The 20,365-nt window shown below is 34.6% G+C and overlaps 1 protein-coding gene across 5 annotated transcripts in view; it reads right to left on the bottom strand.

Moving 5' to 3' along the window:
• The window catches only part of cobll1b (cordon-bleu WH2 repeat protein-like 1b), a 61,467-nt gene that overhangs the window by 27,237 nt on the left and 13,865 nt on the right, over positions 1 to 20,365 (bottom strand). The window contains exon 1 of one of the 5 annotated variants that reach the window (XM_016571924.1): positions 3,059 to 3,151. The exons of the other annotated variants lie outside the window; for them this stretch is intronic. The gene's annotated coding sequence lies outside the window, so the exon portion shown is untranslated. Of the gene's footprint in view, positions 1 to 3,058; positions 3,152 to 20,365 lie in introns of those variants that run through there. 5 annotated transcript variants of the gene reach the window in all.

The following is a 20,365-nucleotide window of genomic DNA, read 5'->3' as shown; positions in this document are numbered from 1 at the left end:
CAAAATAAAAGTATTAATTTCTTGCAACCAAAAAAAAAATCTTACTTATTTGCAGTATACAACATTTACACTCACACACACACATATACACATGCACACACACACATATATATATATATATATACACACACACACACACACACATACACATACATAAGCATATATGCACAAGCAGATTTTTATATACAACTGTCTTAGTATTGTGCCAATGGCTATATCATTACTATGACAAATGTTGTGAAGTTACTGGATACTGGATTACACTGTATAGGCCTATACTGTGCGCAGTGTGAACAGCCTTATAAATTGCTGGAGAAAGCAACTGTAGTCAATTAAGTTGGGTTAACATCATGATGTCATTCAAAGAAAATGTAATTGCCAACAGAGTGAATTAACATGACTAATGTCCCAGTGAATTTTTGCAGACATAATTTAATTCATTAATTAGCCAAACCCACAATGTCTAACTCAGTGTATAACTCAGAGGCATTCGGTCACATGAGAACACTGCAGATCACACCTCAACTCTCTTATATTCAAAACACCTGTTGTGGGGAAAAAAAAAAATAATTGTACAACATGTGCAGCTATTTTCTGCGTCCTCAAAACAACAGGCAAAACTTCAAAGCTGTCAGCCGTGCGTTTACTGTCCAGGACACAGAGATCCCAACGCTGGGTAATCTGCATTATCACAGCAATGACTCAACATGCACAACACAACATTTAGACCATCTCAGATCAAAGACATCAGTAAATTCATGCCATGAGGCTCATTTCTGGAATATCTGAAATACCAGCATAGACCACCCATCCCCCCCCACTGATCTGCCTCAAAATGTGAATAAACCACCAATAAATCAGTCAAAAATACAACTGTAAATGCTAAAATCCAAACTGAAGTTGGAAATTATGAAAACACACTTATATTTGAGCCTCTTCTTTTTCTAGATTACAGCTCTGTTTACTCTGAACATCAACCAACATCATGAGGTGCATCCTGGGTTTTTATTAAATGCCATATGTACCATATTTAATACACCGATGAAAATACTGTTTACAGACAAACGCACAGCAACTACATTTCTATATTCTTCTGGCATATTATAAAATAAAATATCCAAAAACTGCTTAAGATTTGGACTTCTTTAGGTTCACTTAAGGATTGATGGATTTGATATAAATTCTGATGAAAATCTTACCATCATTAAGTAAATTGTGAAGTCACAAATAACTGATTATAGCTTTTAAAGCACAACTGTGCTGACTAATATAATACCAAAAGCATCAATTATATAACAGGACCCAGTCTCGCCAACACCACTGCACATACTGTACTGTGTCCATATGACAGGTATATGCGATTAAAATGCTGATTAAATAAATCTTTGCATTTTTTAAAAATCTGATCATTTCAAAATGTTTTACTTTTATATGCATTTTATAATGCTTAACAGATCAGTAGAGTTGTAGTGTTGCTCACATAAAAACCTGGAAGTGCGGTTTCTGTTTGTGTGACATCACAGTAATTGCATCTACCTTATTTGGGGACGATACTGCTGGTAAAATGTGAATATTGAACTGTGAATATTGCTGGGATTTCAGTGCACTCTCTTAAAATATCTCCACCATATGCTCTCATAATCACAAGTTATTTTGTGTCTTCAGGAAACTTCAGTCAAGTCTATTGATTGCGCTTATCACAACAGCGTCATTGGTTTTCAGTAGTAACCTTCATTTCAGAGCATTAACATAAATACCACTAAATACCATTAAAAGTCTGAAAAATATAAACAAATAATATAAACATAGTAACACACTATTAAAAGAAAAATAAAATAAATGAACAAATTAAGTGGTGTAAATTGGTGATAAATAATAGCTTTGCCAAGGAATATTTTTTTTTACATTTTCTAAATATATTAAATGACAAAACAGTTAATTGTAATAATATTTCACAGTATTACTGTTTTTTTTATCAAATAAATGTAGCCTAATAAATAAATAACCCAACCCTAATTCTCTTAAACAGTAATGTAATTAACACCCATTTAAACCTGAAATAAGCATTAATTACATCATTTGCAGTAGTCCTTTGTGAACTACTCATCAGGGTGAATGAGTGTGTGTGAGAGAGAGAAAGAAAGACAGAGAGAGCACAGAAACAATTATGCCTTCACAGGTTTATGACTTCCTACCGTTCAGAATTGAAACACAGAGGCAATGAGCCTTGTGTGAATATTATGGGCTAAACAGGCGTAACGTGTCTGCCGCCCATTTCCATCAGCTTTATTAAAGGCTGTGTGGTCCTGTGGGAGGCTACAGTAGCCTAATTAATGTTTACATGACTTACTCAGCAAAGACCACTTGCATTATTAAAGCGCTCAGCGAGAGTGTGCAGCTATCTGGGGTCACCTGAAATCTTCAATGCACATAATATAAAAACACTGGGATTGACAAATTCCACGCATTCCGGCTCGCATTATTGCAGCTGCCGTGCGAGGAGCGACAGTTGCGGTGCTGCGTGGAATTTCATTATCCGAAGGATCACGCTAACTGTTGTTGGGAGAATGTTTTGGGAGAATCTGGGACAAATCGAGTGGGGATTTCGCAGCATGGTCCCATCCAATTCAAGGCATTGTGTAGTTGACAGGCTTCTTCCAGTACTGGCCCTTTGGGGAAAGGTGGGTTTGAAGGGCTGAACAATATCCAAAAGGCACCTTCCTGCTCCGTAACGGACTCCACCCGGGATATTTTAGGAACAATGCTGTTTAACTTTAGTGCTTCATAAACTTCAAGTTGCACAGATTAACACTTCTAGTTGCAACCCAACACCACTCATTGATACATAAGTACAGTTACTTATTTTCCAGGTTAAATCAAACAAACGCAAAACGTACAGCCGTGTGACTGGTTTCACAACTTAGACAAAATAAACTAACACATTGTGTGCCAAGTGACATGAACATGCACCAACAAGAGGCTCTGCATTAGAGTTACCTGCCCTACAGGTACAAGACAAAGACATTCATTCATTCATCAAACCCAGATTCTTTCTTACCTCCTGTGCTACGGTGTGAAATTCCTCTTTTTAGACACCTCACATGTCCCATTGATCCACACAGTTGCTCAGAGAACGAGTGAGACACAACTAGAGAGATTTTCGGTCCAAAAGTGGCAGGCCTACCTTAAGGCCACGCCCATCTGATGACATCACAGACTCTCCATGGGCCTGTCAGAGAAACCCCTGGGATGAAAGCGTGTGTTAATGTGAAGCCGAGCAGCTGATCATGGCCACAGACGTGTAATCAGCTTTGTCTGAACTCAAGGGCTGGTGGGTAAAACAACGTGGCATTGGACATTCAGTGACTGATGAAACTGCACTGATAGTGTTACGCTAATGCAATCAAGTCAGCTATGTTTGTTTTGCTGTTATCAAATCACGACGCAAGCATGCACACTAGAGCACACTGATCTCAAAGGAAATAGTAGTAAAACACAAGTTTAAAAAAAAAAAGTTGTGAGAAAAAAAATTAAGAAAAGGATGTTTGCTGCAGATGCAAGCTTTTGTTGATAATTAATGATAATTTCTGAAAGGCGGGTCCCAGTTTGCTGCATTTCCACCTAAGTTCAGAATGATTCAACTCTTTTCACACCCTCAAAACAGACCTTACTCATTCCTGTCCATCACATTAAAAAATTCAGTGCATACCAAATTCAGTGCATACCAAAGTTTGACTTGCAAATGTGTATAGCAAAAATGCATTTGACCAATAAAAGATTATTCTTTTACTGCAATGCAACGAAATACAGACTAAATAACGATAAAGCTTTTATGTATATGTATGTGTGTGTGTGTAAAATATATACAAATATTTAAAGATATATAATATATATATATATATATATATATATACACATATAATGTATATAAATAAATAAGAGAGAGAGAGAGAGAGAGAAAGAGAGAAAGAGAGATTAAGCGTGTGTGAATTAGTCTCTCTCAACAGTGTCTCTGCAGCAGAGTCTCTAATAATGGCAAACTGTAAGTTCATCTTTTTCAAGAACAGCGTCGTTATTACCTCACTTGTGAGAAATGTACTGTAGCTTTTACGTTGCAGAACTATTTTACTGATAAAATCGTCCTGTGTGCGTTTGAAAGGGAGAGAGAGCGGGTGAAAGAGTATGTGCTTTCTGTACATAAAACGTAATTTTGTGGCAAAAACACGGAAATAATGTCATTTTTTATCATATTGTTGATTATATTTATTTGCTTGGTCAGTGTCTTTGTGGGTTTTGGTTCTTTTGCTGTTTTAGGCTGTAAGGACTTTTGAAATAATGGAAATCATTTGGCGAAGTGATATGGACATGTAACGCGGTCAAGACCTGCCTGGAACTACTTTAACTGTGCCTTAACACACCTTAGAACACTCGTCAACCAATCAGATTCAAGCATTCAACGGCCCTGTAGTATAAATATAAATAATCTACTGTATATATACACACTATTATAGAAGTATATATACGACCGACAGACAGACAGATAGATAGAGTGTTTAAATGTATTATTTGTCATTTCAAATGTATTATTTCTTAAATACAGAAGCCCAATAGCATGACTTCATATCTTGTTGCCCATATTCATTGAAGGGTCCTAAGTAATTGCAGGGTCCTAAATAATTTCACATTTAAAGTCCAGTGCAACGCACCTTTCATCTGTTTAAAACAGACTCCGAGATCGCTTGTGCAACTACAACAAGAGCTTCAGCATAATACAGAAGTATTCGCTCAGATTCTTGCTCAGGCATGTCAGGGCCCAGAGGTTCAATTTAACCTGCTAGAAGAAAAACAACACTGCTCTTTTTCCATCGCCTGTGATCTTGTTATTATCTGGGCTTTTCCTTGAAAGATGGACCTAATTATGTGATCCCTCGAGACACCACATCAGCTTCAACACGCTCTGAGCCGAAAACTGCCAATTCAATCAGTGGCTGAATGAAAATGATTGATTGGGTATTGGTTGTTCATACTGCAGAGAAAACACGTGATCTTTTCCAGGAATTCTGATGCAATGAAGATCTATAAAAAAAAAAACTGTCTTTTATTAGAGTCATTTCAATTCATGTCATGACATCACAAACATGCTTTTCCAAGATTTTTGCAATGTGTTTGTGAACCTTTATTTCTCAAATGTGAGTGAAGCAAGACAAGAGTGGGAATCTCAGATGGAAAACTCTGCCAACGAATCTGCATTTCATCAGGTGCAGGGAGTTCATGAAGTGTCCAGATGAAGAGAGTCACTTCTGACAGACTCACAAATGGCGTAATAATCAGAAGTGAATCATCTTCTCCCAACACACATCTGTGATTCATGTGGTCTGTCTACCGGATTCATCTCTTTATCATGGGACTCGTTCGCAAACAGAAGCTTGCAGTGATGCCAAACCAGACTGTTACATAGGAAGAAGCAGATTGTTTCACTAAATCTCCAGGTTTCACTTAATGAGATAAACTGGCACCATATTCCAAACAATTCTGTGTCAGCCCAGCTGTCAGTTTTCGGCTCCAAACGACCTTTCACAAGCCCAGTTGTGGTTACATAGCCACGGGAACTATAGGGGTGCTGAGGGTGCTGCAGCACTCCCTGCCGACAGCTGTTTCACTGCACTGGAATTTAAGATGACACGGCTTGATTCATTTTTCACATTTGTTCATAAAAGTACTCTAAATATTATTTATTTTTATATGTTGTTGACTTTTGGATCAGAGAGCTTTTGGCCATTGCATTACATCAGAGCGTTGTCAATCACTGCCTGATTCGCTGCCTATTGTAGCCTCTAAATTTGATAATGCTTTTAAAATATCACCCTGGTCACACCGACCCAATATTTATCCTGCTGACTTTCGTGTGTCTGATCACGCTGTAGCTAGTATGAGTAACAAAATGCTTTCTCTGTGTCCAGATTTGACCGCAATAATAAAAACTGACACTTCAAATCAACATTTAAATGTCAACTTTTACTAAAAGTAGTCCTCAATAATGTCTGAAAATATATCAGAATGAATAACCTAACACAATAATGTGCTTTATGTCTTACGTTGTCATGTAGGTTGTTACTATTACTGTAGGTTGTTATTGACTGAAAATATCTGCATAAATTTGTAAAATCTAATACTTTAGAGATATTAAACATTTAACATTACCAATATTTTTTATTTACTTATTTGTTAATTAATGAATTTTATTATTTATAATTACCAATATAATCTTTTTTTTTTCTTTCATTTTTTGGCTGAAACCCGATATTAAAATGCTATAGGCTACTACTTTGCATAACTAAATAAAAAGTACAACAGTAAAAACTGAAATCTGAAATTGTTTTCAATGCTGCGAGTAAATTTAAGCATCACATCAGTATGATAAAAAGTATTCATTTTCAGAATGGCTGAAGAATACATTTAACATTGTTAAATGCAATAAATTCTTAATGTTTTTAAAGAACTGTATGTGACAATTAGATGATGGCAAAGAAGATCTAAATGTTAAAATAGGGGAAATAAGCATGTTCAATTAAATATCCAATAAATGTCTAACTATACATTTAAAAAAAAAAACTCAAAAAGAGACAAGAAATTAAATCTTGTAGCATTTTAATGTCAGTTCAGCAATGTGTAATGGAGATTGACATGTAAGAGTTCAGTGAATGAATAAATAATGACTGAAAGCGATAGCTCACCAAAAAACTAAAATTGAAAAAAAAAAAAAAAAAAACCTCCATGAAAGTCAGTCATATAGATTTTGAACAACATAAGAGGAGTAAATGACTGGATTTTCATTGACTATTTAAGTCAAGACAAATTTATTTATATAGCACTTATCAGTGTTATTTAAGTATCACTGAGATACTTTAATGGTTTTCATTAATATATTGAATTATTTTTTATTTTTATATTTTACATTTTATTTTTAGTTCCTATTTTAGTAATTTTGGGTAACACTTTATTTTAAGGTGTCCTTGTTACACATGTTACATGTACTTACTATTATAATAACAATTAATTATGCATAATTAATTGTTATTATAATAGTAAGTACATGTAGTTAATTAATATTACTCAGTACTTAAATGTATAATTACACTGTAACAAGGATACCTTAAAATAAAGTGTAACCTAATTTTGTTGTGTTTGTAATTTTTTATTAGGTTTTGATTGTTTTAAATGTCGATTAAATTTGTATTAATTTTATTTCAGTTTTAGTTATTTTAGTACATCAAGTCATACTAAACGAAAATGAGAAAAGTTGCCTTGGCAACTAGCTGAAATAAAATACGTTTTTATATTTGATATTATTTCAGGTAACGTTTATTTTATTTCCTCATTTGTAAGTCTCTTTGGATAAAAGCATCTGCTAAATGAATAAATGTAAATATAATAAATGTAAAAAATATAAATGTTTTTAGTTTTAGGTTACTACAATAACCCTGCTTTTCACAATATACATTTTCAAAGCAGCTTTTAAGAAATGTCTATGTTTATGTCTATAATGCCTTACCATAGAACAAGTCTTAGTACTGGGCGATATGAAGATATAAAACAATGATATACAAGTGATGTCTAGCTATGTTGCATTTATACATTTATCAGTCCTACAGTGACTCAGGCCACGTCTCAGTGTTCAAAGACAAATAAGAGACTGAAATACTGCATTGTTCTTCTTCAAAGTTCACTTTTCATCAGCAGGAGGGAACTTAAATGCAGGAAGGTTAAAAGTGCCCTACTGCCTGAAATAATCAGCTATGGAAAGTGGACAAAGGGTGAGGCCCCAAAAATTCCAATCATGTGGCTTTAAGACATTACAACCTCAGTCACGCAGCATATGCATGCTCAAACCTGATCCATAATCCTGAGTCTGCTGAAAAGAACTCCATCCTGTCTTAGTTTACAGAGCTTTCTGAAGTCACAATCATTGTTTGTCCAGTGGAAACTTTTATTCAGCATGCTCCATTGAAGCAGCGCGTTAGAAAGGCAGGAAGAGCCACTGACCTTCAGATCACAGTTTACCATGATTCTGCAGTTTCCTCACACTCACAATGAAGGGGACCAGCGGGGCCCGTCCACAAGACAGATTTTCTTTCTCTTTTTTAATGGCTTTCCAGCACCCACAGACCTCGTCGGAGCGAGATGTCGATCTTGCCAGTTTTCCTTTGCCCTTATAAAAACAGTGGGAATGCTAAAAATGCTCACTGCTGACAGCTTCTGCAGATCTGCTGAAAAGGTGTGATGACCATGAATGAAAGCATTATGTGGGTTATGCTTGCAAAATGTAGGCTGGTGGAAAGACAAACCACTAGTGAGGTCTCTTTAATATCTCAATTGTTTCTCCTAAATGAGATTAAATGGAGTGCAAATTTAGTTTCAGGACCCAAATTTTGCACTGGACATTAAATGTGCATTTATGCATTTGCAGAGTTTTTTTTTTCCAAAGTGACTTGCATTGCACATGGTTTCTGCAGGTTTTATGAAGGTAAATGTAATACTTCAAGACCTTTTTAAGGCCAAGCTGAATTAAATTGAACTGATTACAGTATGCCAATATGGTTTACATGTAAATGTCTTGTATTAACAATGCTTCAAAGTTTGAAAATACAACTTCCAACAGATCTCCATTGCTTTTCAATTCATTTTACAAAATAAAAAAAAATAAAAAAATAAAAAAATAAAATAAAAAAAAGAAGGACTTATGGCTCTGCTCCCAACCACAAAAATATGGAAAAAACTTTTAACACTACAAAAAAAAGCGATGTTCTTCATCATTATTTTTGTCTTGTTTTTCAGTAAGAAGCAAAATGACAGAAGTTATGTTTTATAAGAAATGTATAGAAGTTAAGTGAGTTTATGATTAAAACAAGAACAAATATCAGCCAATGGGCTCAGAAAAATCAACCTGATTCAAAGGGAAAACAAGTTTTCTCCCCATTTACAGATTAATTCTTGTTATAAGCATAAACTCACCTGTTTCTCATAAAACAAGACTTCATAACTTCAATTAGCATCTTAAGTAATTATATCCTCATTTAAGGATGTTAAGATGTTTGTTTTTGTAACAAAACAAAACTACTGAAGATGATATGTATTTATTTATTTATGAATTGCATACTTTTCGTTCTGATTTAATAGCTTTTCCAGGCCTTAATTTGTGGAAGGGTGAATTAAGACACTTTAAGACCTTTTTATGACCTGCAGAAACCATGATTGCATTCAAGGTTTTCATTTTATCAATTCATGCATTCCCTGGGACATCCAGTAAAAAGTGGCCGGGATGTAATGCAAAGGAAGTTCGATTGGAGAGGGTTGTTTGACAGGCATTTTCCCTGCGGACAGACAAAACACAGATCCAGGGCCACAGCTGGTAATATGGTAGGAGAGGTCGCTCACAGTAAACACAAGCTGTTTAGAGAAGGTCTGGAAAGGCCATTACTCTCAAAGCATTGTGGGATGGGAAGATAGAGGAAGACAGATGAGATTGGGGGAAGGAGAGGGAAGAAAATAACACGGTGACTCTTGTATGTGAATAATTTCCTCTATGCATGCCCTATTATTTCAAACAAAACAAACCGTTTTCCCTTGTACACAGACGGACACCACGTCTACACCCTTTAAACTAAATCGCTCATGTTATAATTACGTCATCAACACTGGAAATATGGGTGGGCGATGAACTGGTTGAACCTGGTAGAAATGTCCATTTCAATAGAATTTGGTAAGTTTGGTAGAAATTTGAGTATCGTTTCTATTGCAGTTATGCAAAATAATACTGTAAGATAGGGCATACTATTATTTACTCACATTAATTAAGTGCAGTATTATACCTTATTTTTTTATATATATGTATGTATGTACAGTATATGTATATTTATATTACACTTTTTACATTAAAATAACTGCTAACCATTGCATCAAAACCAGCTAATGATTTTTGTCTCTGGCGAACTAAAATAAATCATTGCAATGTAAATAATCAATAAAGCAATGTAATAATAATAATAAAGCAAATAATCATGCATAGTAGGCAAATAATTAAATAAAATATAATAAAATATAAAAACTATGAAAATAATGTAAAATAAAAATAAAATGACTAAAATAAATAATCTTATTGAAAGTAATAATGCAACTAAGCAAATGATCATGCATAGTAAGTAAATACAACATTTAAATAATTTTAAATGAAAAATAAAAAATTATATAAAAATCATCTTAAAGGGTTAGTTCACCCCAAAATGAAAATTCTGTCATTAATTACTCAGGCTCATGTCGTTCCAAACCCGTAAGACATTTGTTCATCTTCAGAACACAAATTAAGATATTTTTGATGAAATGTGAGAGCTCTCTGACCCTCCCATAGACAGCAATGCAACTGAAATGTTCCCAGGTCCAGAAACGTAGTAATCCCCCGAGTTACGTCTTCCGCCATTTTGGAGAGTACCCAAGAGCGTAATCGACGTAACCAGCGTTGTTTACATCGGGGGAGAAAGCGTGCGCATGAACGTAATCTGCGTAATCAGCGTTGTTTACGCTTAGGGAAAAGCGTGCGTATGTGTTTTGATACTCAAATACTAAAATGGCGGAAGACGTAACTCGGGGGAGAAGAATTGTTGAAAAAATTATTGTTTTCTTTGCGCTCAAAATGTATTCCCGTAGCTTCGCAAAACTGAAATTGAGCCACTGATGTCACATGACCATTAATACTACTGCCAATAATAATAATAATAATAATGCAACCGTCACAATCACCTGCTGGAGTGCCCACAAGCTCCTCCAGAGGGCACTCCCCTCTTGTCCTCAGCCATCTATCAAGGACTACATTCCCCATGATCCTTGGCCTGGACTCATTATGGCTTCATTCATCACACCTGTCTATTGTTTTCCCATGCATTCTTTGTGTAGTCTTGCTTGTGTGTTACTACTGCATGTCTGAGCACTTGTATTCCTGTCCTGGACCCTGTGTTTAGTTCCTCTGTCTAGTTTGAATTTTTCCATGGATTGGATTATTTTGATATCTGCGTGATTGGACCTTTGCCTGCCTTTGACTACTCTTTGGATTACCTTTAATAAAGACTGCGATTGGATCTTTAGCCATGACTCGGAGCAGTATTCGTAACTAAGCAGATAATCATGCATAGTAAGTAAACAATTTTTTTATATATAATATAATATTAAAAATATATAAAAATGATAAGATAATAAAATAGAATAGACAAAATAAAATAAAGATAATAATAAAATGAGCTCATCAACATTAAACAGGAGGTGATAAAATAGTCTTATCAACATTAAATGGAAGCTGAATACATTTTACATTATCTTTGGTGGTTGTTTTTAAAGTACAGTATTGAGTGCCCAGCCCTGACGTAAAAACCTAACTGACTTTACAGAACACTGCAAACATACAATTTCTATAATATATGTGTGATAAACACCACCTCATACAAACTGCTCAACAACAGTATCTGAAAAACAAATGGAAACATTAAAAACTCCATCACACCAGGAAGCCAATGAGACGTGAGCAGAAACGAAAGGTAATGGCATTTAACGGAAGCGTACCACATTTACAGCCCACATTGAAGCAGCTCTCCCATGACGAGCGCAAGTGGGATACGTGCTACAATGGAGATGTAACGTTCAAGTTGGGATTCAGGACGCAATGGGTGATCCCTATGTGACCCGCAAACGACCCCATGCATCCTCTACAGGTCACGCAGAGGGTCAATGTACTGCCTGACGAACTCTCACTCTACCATTTCACCCACGCGTCTCTCCGGGTTCACACATGTCCTGACCTCGACATTCCCACCGCAGAACCGAGATACAGAACAGTCAAGGCCAACCAAACATCTCCGGTCAAAACATCTGCCAAGCATTTAGATAAGCAACGCAGAGGGGAAATGGTTCCGATCGCAGACTCGCAGGAATATTTTGTACCATTTAAGTGATAAGTAGACTGGAATTAAATGCTCTGCTTACTTAGAGGACCATGAAATTCAAATCCACTAACCTTGTTGTCTGCTGAGATATGCAGGAATATAAAAAGGTTGTGAGACCCCTTATTAGAAAAGAGCCAACATTTACATAAAAGTAAAAAGAGGGAAGTATTTCCCCTGGAGTCATAATTAAAACTATTAGACTGAATCTTTTCTTCTGAGACAAAGGGACATTGTCTGCAGAGACACACTTGCCAGAGATACAGCAGCCAGTGTTTTCCCTCTTAGCCAATTACAAGCACAGTAGCGTCCAAAAGTCACCAGGCGGCCAAATTCTAGACTTCACAACACTTCATCATCACTGCTTGGGTTTGCAGGCTTTGTCTGTGTTATCACTTGGTGCTTTATGACTAGAATTACACAAATTATGAGACAATATTTGCCATAGGTACATATCAAAGATGGTACAAAAAAATCGAATAAAATAAAAATGTATAACATTAAAGTAAAAAAAATATTTATTTATTAAAATAATTAATAATGCAACAAAACAAATAATCATTAATAGTATGTAAATTTGTATTAATATATAGTATTGCACAAATTATGGAACAAAATTTGGCATAGGTACATATAAAACACAGTATATTAATAAAATAAAATAAAAATTAAATTAAAAATATAACAAAAATGTAAAATATAGAAGTAAAATATTATACAACATTAAAGTAAAACATATTAAATTAATTAATTGTAATGCAAATAATAATGCAACTAAGCAAATAATTATGAATAGTATGCAAATTTGTATTAATATAGTATTACACAATATTTGACATAGGTACATATAAAATACAGTACTTTCATAAACTAAAATAAAGATAAAAATAACAAAAATAATATAAAATAAAAGTAAAGTAAAGTAAAAAATAAATAGTCATCATTCAAATAATGCAACTAACAGTAAATTTGTATTATTATGTAGCATTACAAATTATGGAACAATGTTTGGAATAGGTAAATATAAAATACAGTACATTAATAGTATGAAATAAAAAAATATAACAAAAACAATATAAAATACATAAACGTAAAATATTTAGAATATCAAGTGAAAATATTTATTTATAAAAATAACTAATCGTAACACAAATAATAACAACTGAACAACTGTAATCATGAATAGTATGTAAATAATTAAAGAGCAGATCATATGGGTTTTCGAAAAATATCTTTTTTGCAGTTTGTAACGTAGCTATCCTTCAATGTAAACAGTCTGCAAAGTTGTTAATCAAAAAAGTGCATGATAAACAAACATATTGTCTCTCAAAAGAAAGAGTCGACTCTGTACCGCCTTAGCAAGTCGCCATATTTTTGAATCTTCTGCCTGTTACCTATATACGTCACAAGGTAACACATTTGCATAATCCCCGCAAAATACGAACACTCTGACCTGCCCACAAACACTTCCGCTTGTTAGTGTGTTTACATCATGTCTAACACAGTTCCCACACATGCACCTCAAATACGTAAATAATAATAATGAATGCAATAAAACTGCTGTCACATCAAGTAAAGTACCACATACAAAGTTTAAACTAACCACTGAGAAACGTCCTGATCAAGTCGAGCTTGCGATGGTGTTTCCGGTTGAGCGACTGCATCGGTATCATCCTCGGACTCGGGCTCGAATTGATAAGGTAATATCGATGCCGTTTTTGTAACCTTATGGCATCTTAGTTTACAATTAACCCTCCGGAGCAAAAAATTTATTATGGAAATGGGCGTTTCGTTTCCGACATGCATTGTATACGGAAAGACCAATCACAACAGACTTGGCCAGCTGACCAATCAGAGCAGAGTAGGCTTATGGAAGGGAGGGGTTTACAGACCTTACGCTCAGAACTGCTTCGAACGAATCGTTTCAAAATCATTGAAAAATGATTCTAATATTAAATGTATATTCTGAGAAAATTACAAATGTTTTCTGACCTTAGATGCATTTAAAAAACCTGTTGTAGGGGACTCCAACACAATATTAGGACACTTTAAAATATCATATGACCTGCTCTTTAAATAAACCACCCCCCTCAAAACTAAAAGAGAAGGATTAAAAGCCACAATTTTGATTTCATGAGCTCTCTACGGCATTATAAAGCTGCATAGAAACTATGCATTATGAAAAGTGCCTTAAATGGCATATACATTTCATTGGATAGTTGCTGGACGGCTTCATCAGAATGACAAAGAATGTACAAAAAAATATAAATCAATACGAGTAGAAAGCAATCTTCTAATGAAATCTGATACGAGTACCTGACACCGAGAATAAAACTCAAGAGATTTTTAAAACAAGATTGATACACTTGATAGAAGCCATTACGCGCTGGCGAGCTCAACCGCCTGAAATCCAGTCCCTGAAAGACTCTGATCTCTAAGTAATGCGGCAGATGGACATTTATACCGCTCATGTTACATTGAAAAATTACTACGAGAGGAAACAATCTACTTTTTCAAATTTCTATGTGCTGAAAAACAAAATGCCTTATCATATAAAAAAGTATGTGTAGTGTGGGAGTTTAATCTATTTAAACTAGATTATCACATTTTCTGAAGACAATGCAAGTGGTGTTGGCCCATGCAAAACTCACCACCACGATGCAAGGTTGTTGCTAGGGTGTTGCTACAGTATAATAGTAACAACATTCATCTGTTCAACTAGTCACATGATTTGACGTCATTTGGGAGTGTAGCATAAACAGTGCTGCATTAATTACTGAAAGTTTAATACTTAGAGTTTGTTATTATGTCAAACCACTAAAACTAAATATGTATAAAAGTAAAATTTGCCTTAGAAAGCACAATTGCTTAAAGCTACCTATTAAAAGACTTGTATCTGACTTTCTTAGTTACATCGGTTTTCCAAATAATAATAATAATAAAAAACTGCCAAATTGGGTCACATCAGATTATAAGATTATTCTTTTATAATTTTTTTATTATTAATATGTATATAAAGAGTAATAAATAAAACTGATCATAATAAATTGAAAATAATAATGCAAAATTAGGCAAAACAATACTACTAATAATAATAATAATTATTATTATTATAAAAAAACAGCCACATTCTGCCTCAGAATAATTAATAAAAAATAACAATTAAATTAAAATAACTACTTAAACTAATTTATATTAATAGCTAATTATTAATTAATTATTCATTACAAATCATTTATAATAGCAATAATAAATATTTAAAAAAATAATTAAATAATAAAAGAATAATCTACAATATGCAACCACGTTGCTGAAAAACATTTATAAGTTCTTACTGATGCTGTTAGATGTATTTACGCTAAGATTAAAGTAACCAACTTTAGAGTGGAAAAGTCTGCAATGGAGCATTTCTTCAAGAAAACTGTGAGCTCTTTCAGTTCCCACAGCAGGTTCAGCAGGTTTTTATGATGTGATGAAGCAATCTCAAAGCGTAGACAGAGTTCTGTTGTGAGCTTTTTAGGCCAGGTCATTAAAAAGAGTTGGTTCATAAGACTAATGTGTTTATGAATCGAACTACACCGGCTAAAACAACACAATGATTCAGCTAAAAACTAGTGCAGGAAACACCGTCAGAGAATGCAGACATTCAAAAACTTTTAACAACACCAAATATCATGGAAATCCCAAGTGTCCAATTTCTACTTCATACCAACGTCTGTCCTCAAGAGTCCAGAGCTGCCTTTGTAAATGCAAGCAAGCACATGTGCATACAAGCAAACTCAAACAGGCAACACCAACAGCTTACAGTTGCACCAACCAATGTGTCACACTTGAGGAACTCGACGTGCATCATCTTCTGGAATGCAACATTCAACAGGACAGCATATCTGACGGAGGTAGTTTAACAAAACAGTCCTACCCCTGATTAACACAGGACACACACCAAACTAATCAATTTGGAGCATATTCCTTTTTGCTGCATTCAAAGCAGTTTACGGTCACTGCCTGCAGGCCTGACAGCACAACAAAGAGCCTCCATTCTCCTGTGTTCTCTGGAGTGCTGCCACATGCTCTTTCAGTGCTCTGAGAAACACAACATAGAGAAATAAAGCCCTTGTATTCCTAAGACAGGAAAGGCAGTGCGAAATCAGGAGTTCTCATGTTCCACAGAGAGAGAAACACTGCATTGAGTCCTTGTGGAAGTGTTGAGGAGGCCGGAGTGTTAAATACAGCTGTTGAGAGAGAGAGAGAGAGAGAGAGAGTGCGTGTATGTGTGGAATGTGGAGGAGTCAAGACGTATGGTATGTATAGAAGATCTATGGCATCTACAGACACTGGCTCTGTTCCAAATAATTTTAAGACCATGCACCCAACATAGGCCTTCTTGCATACAGTGCCTCATTTTGGCCAAAGTCTAAAGCAGCACTGCAAGCATCCTTCTCAGTGAAGACATTGCTAGAATGACAATATGATTAATTTAACATAAAAACAGCAATAAAAAACCTCAATCAAACAAAAAAATTGCATGTACAATATATATTCCCATTCAAAAGTTTGGGGCAGGTTTTTGAAAGAAGTCTTTCATTCTCACCAAGGCTACATTTATTTGATCAAGAAAGTACAGCAAAAACAGTAATATTATGAAATATTATTACAATTTAAAATAACTGTTTTCTATTTGAATATATTATAAAATGCAATTTATTCCTGTGATGCAAAGCTGAATTTTCAGCATCATTATTGTCACATGATCCTTCAGAAATCATTCTAATAATATGCTGATTTTCTGCTCAAGAAACATTTCTTATTATTATCAACGTTAAAAACAGTTGCTCTGCATCATATTTTTTGTGGAAACCGTGATTTAAATATGAATAGAAAGTTGAAAAGAACAAAATTTATTCGAAATAGAAAACTTATGTAACGTTATGTATTTACAGTCACGTTTGATCAATTTAATGCATCTTTGCTGAATAAAAATGATTTTCTTTCCAAAAATAAAAAAAATCTTACTGACCTCAAACTTTTGAATATATCGTATTATATTTTTTTATGCAACACATTTATGCTGCCTATTGTATGTGTTCCAAATCATCAATCTTGAGGTTGCATTTCAGTTAGGGCACTGCCTAAGTAGGCTCACTAGGTATTAGAACAGAGCCATTGTGTTCATTCTGCTGGGCCTGTCACCACAAGAGAGTCTCATTGAAAGGATACCCTATTTCTCAAGTGAGCAAAGGAAGCAAGAATTTAATGACGCTATGGTCTGGCCATTATCAAGCATGCTATGCTACAACTCACATACAGTACACACCGTATTTGAAGAGATACACAAAAATTCAAATGTCAACATCTGATTGTTAACATCAACATCAATAGCATTTTCTATTCTCAAATGCATGCTTCCACATATTCAAACACAATCTATTCTTATATGTCATACATGTTTAGAGAAATATTAAGGGGAGTAAAAACGATAACCAAACTTTCATTATCGGGCATCTAAAATGAGAATGAGAACCATCCCTGGACTTGTAGTATTTTTTTCTAGTGTGATTTAAAACGTAAAGAGCCATTATTAGCTTCAAATTGCCTCAAGCTGTTGATGTCTACATTTTCCAGACTAACCATTGTTCTGTAAGCGTCTTAGTTGGGAGTTGTCTCTTAAAACCACCCTAAACTGTACACGGTAAACTGTACATGTTAAACGCCGGGTTATTAATCATTCTGTTGATTCCATTGAGAAAACACCCATCCTGATTCCTTTCACTACCTGTAAAGCGTTCACTAGACAGAAACAACTGCAAGATTTCCTGCACTAATCCAGACAACTAAAAAAAGAAATGTCCAAGTCAAGACAAATGTCCAGCGCTCACTACACACAGCTTTAAGTGGGTTTTGCCAGGTGTCTTCTAGGCAGTTTGTAGAGTGTTATGGTGTTCTGAGTGGTTGCTAAGCAGTTGCTAGGGTGTTCTGAGTAGTTGCCAGTGCTGGGTAGATTACTTACAAATTGTAATCCTTTACTGATTCCAAATCTCATGACAAAAATTGTAGTAATGTAATCCATTACATTACACATTTGAGGTACTATAATCAGACTTTTTGATTACTTTTATATTACACATTGATTTAAATAGGATAAGCTTGTACCCTATTGATATAAAAATACAGAGAAAGACAATATATTCCATTTACTGTTATTAACAACATTAAGTGCATTACACATTTCATAACTTCAAGGTTTCCCAATCATGAAGGAACTGCAGGGAGTTTGTGAGTTTAATGAAAAGCTAATAATTAAATCATAAAAATAAAAATAAATCATTTTAAAATAACAACAATCAAAATAAAACCCTCACTTAAAAGATTAATTTTATTTGTTTATCTGCATGTCATGTGACCATTAATCAACATCAGCGAACCGTGAACATGCAAATGTGTTACTTAATTATTGACTTATACCTTAAAATCTCACTGAGTGATAATTCAAATAAAAATTCAAATCATCAGTAGTCAATGCAATGTTGAAATGTTGAGAAAACACTTTCTGACGAGTATTTTAGAATGTAATTTAATCTAATTACAATTACTTAATTTTTTGGAAACTGATTACATAATCCAGATTACATGTAATTACTACCCATTTAAGTTACTACCCAGCACTGGTAGTTGCTAGGCAGTTCCTAGGCAGTTGCTAGGGTGTTCTGGCTTGTTAAAATAAGCCAGGCCTTGGCAAGAAAGTGTCACCTGAGGGATGTTTTTTTTTTCTAGTGTTCTGGTGGTATCTAAGGTGTTGCCATGTGGTTTGTAGAGTGTTCTGGGTGGTTTCCAGAACGCCTTTGTCAAGCCAGCATAGTAACATCACTGTTGTAGTACTGTAGCTTTCGACACCGGATTGGATAGAACAGCTGTGTGAGCGGAGTGAGTGTGAGTGTGTGTGCGCAGGTGGAAAGTAACTAATTACAAATACTTTCGTTACAGTACTTGAGTATTTGTTTCATAATTACAGTGTATACGTTTTTCTTTATTTACCCTAAAAAAATGGAAGTGAAATGTGACAACATGCCCCGTAGGTGGGGTACATTGTAACATCTGAGGGGCACGTTGTAACATGACCATATATCAGCTTAAAATGTTATCTGATCGAATGAAAAAAATATACAAGACAACCTAAAATATTGTGTTAATAAAATAAATAATATATTTTTTTCAAATAAAATAATGCTGTTTTTTTAAGAATTAAAAATAATCTGATTTTGGAGTTTGACAATGAACACATTGCAATCATGCTTGGGACGGCCCATATAAATGAGCAAAAATGCTTTAATGCTTGAAATAATCATTTCTAAACATTAAACATTGACTGTCAGTCTTTATTCACCGGTTTCTCGTTGTTTCTCATTAAAATTCATTAAAGTAAATAGTGTAAATTACATCGCTAATGTCATAGAATAGCACATTGTAACGCAGTGTTACAACATGCCCCGTCAGCGCAACTGGAGTTTAAAACCAGTTGCTGTCTTCTGCTAGTTAGCGAAGCATTAAAAAAAAAAAAAAAACTAACTAAACTGATAAATAACAGATTGGAGATTAAAATAATTGCAGATTTGTCTCATTTTAAATTATTAATAAAAACAGAGATGAAAAATTTACTTAAGCCAGAATTTTAATTTTACTATGGTAAAATAAATGTTCATTGATATCTTCAAAAGATTTTTGAATTTTGGCGCACTTTTTTTTCTATATAATGTTGATATGGTAACTAATAAATACTGTAAATTTTGTTATGCTAGCATGTGTGGAAATATTCAAACCATGTGTTACAACTAACCCTGCGTTACTTTGTGCCCCGCGCTCCCCTACATTTTAAATTTTTTTCTACTTTCTTGAGTATAATTAAATTGTGGTACTTTTACTTGAGTAAAATAAAACAAAGTATTCAACTTTGCTACATTTATTTTTCACCAAAAGTACAAAAAAATAAATAAACAAAGGAGCGCCGATGGAGAAACAGAGCGAGCCGGCGTTTGACGGGCACTTTTCAAACTCCTGGGGTGGAGCCCTGCGCTTCAGCCAATAACAGACAGGTCTGACTCGGGTGCAAAAACAATCAAAACTTCCAGTTCAGCTGGGGGGCGGGGCGTTCAAACCGTGCTTTGCTTTGACTGTCAATCAACAGTCGTTGTCGTTTTGAATCAGCATAGCGTTTCAATATTTTAGTGAATGTGAGCTATCCTCTGATTTTTAATCGTAATTTTGTCAGCTCCTGAAATGGTTCATACCATTGATATTACACAGCAGTATAGTATTGATAGAAGGACGCAGTTATTGCATGGATGGAGCAAGAACAATGTAAGTGTCTAAAATACATGCACACAGTT

The sequence above is a fragment of the Sinocyclocheilus rhinocerous genome, unplaced genomic scaffold, assembly GCF_001515625.1.
Source record: "Sinocyclocheilus rhinocerous isolate Xijiao unplaced genomic scaffold, SAMN03320098_v1.1 scaffold2187, whole genome shotgun sequence".
NCBI lineage: Eukaryota > Metazoa > Chordata > Actinopteri > Cypriniformes > Cyprinidae > Sinocyclocheilus > Sinocyclocheilus rhinocerous.
Note: the sequence above shows the minus strand (reverse complement) of the source record. Positions and strands in the feature narration are given on the sequence as shown.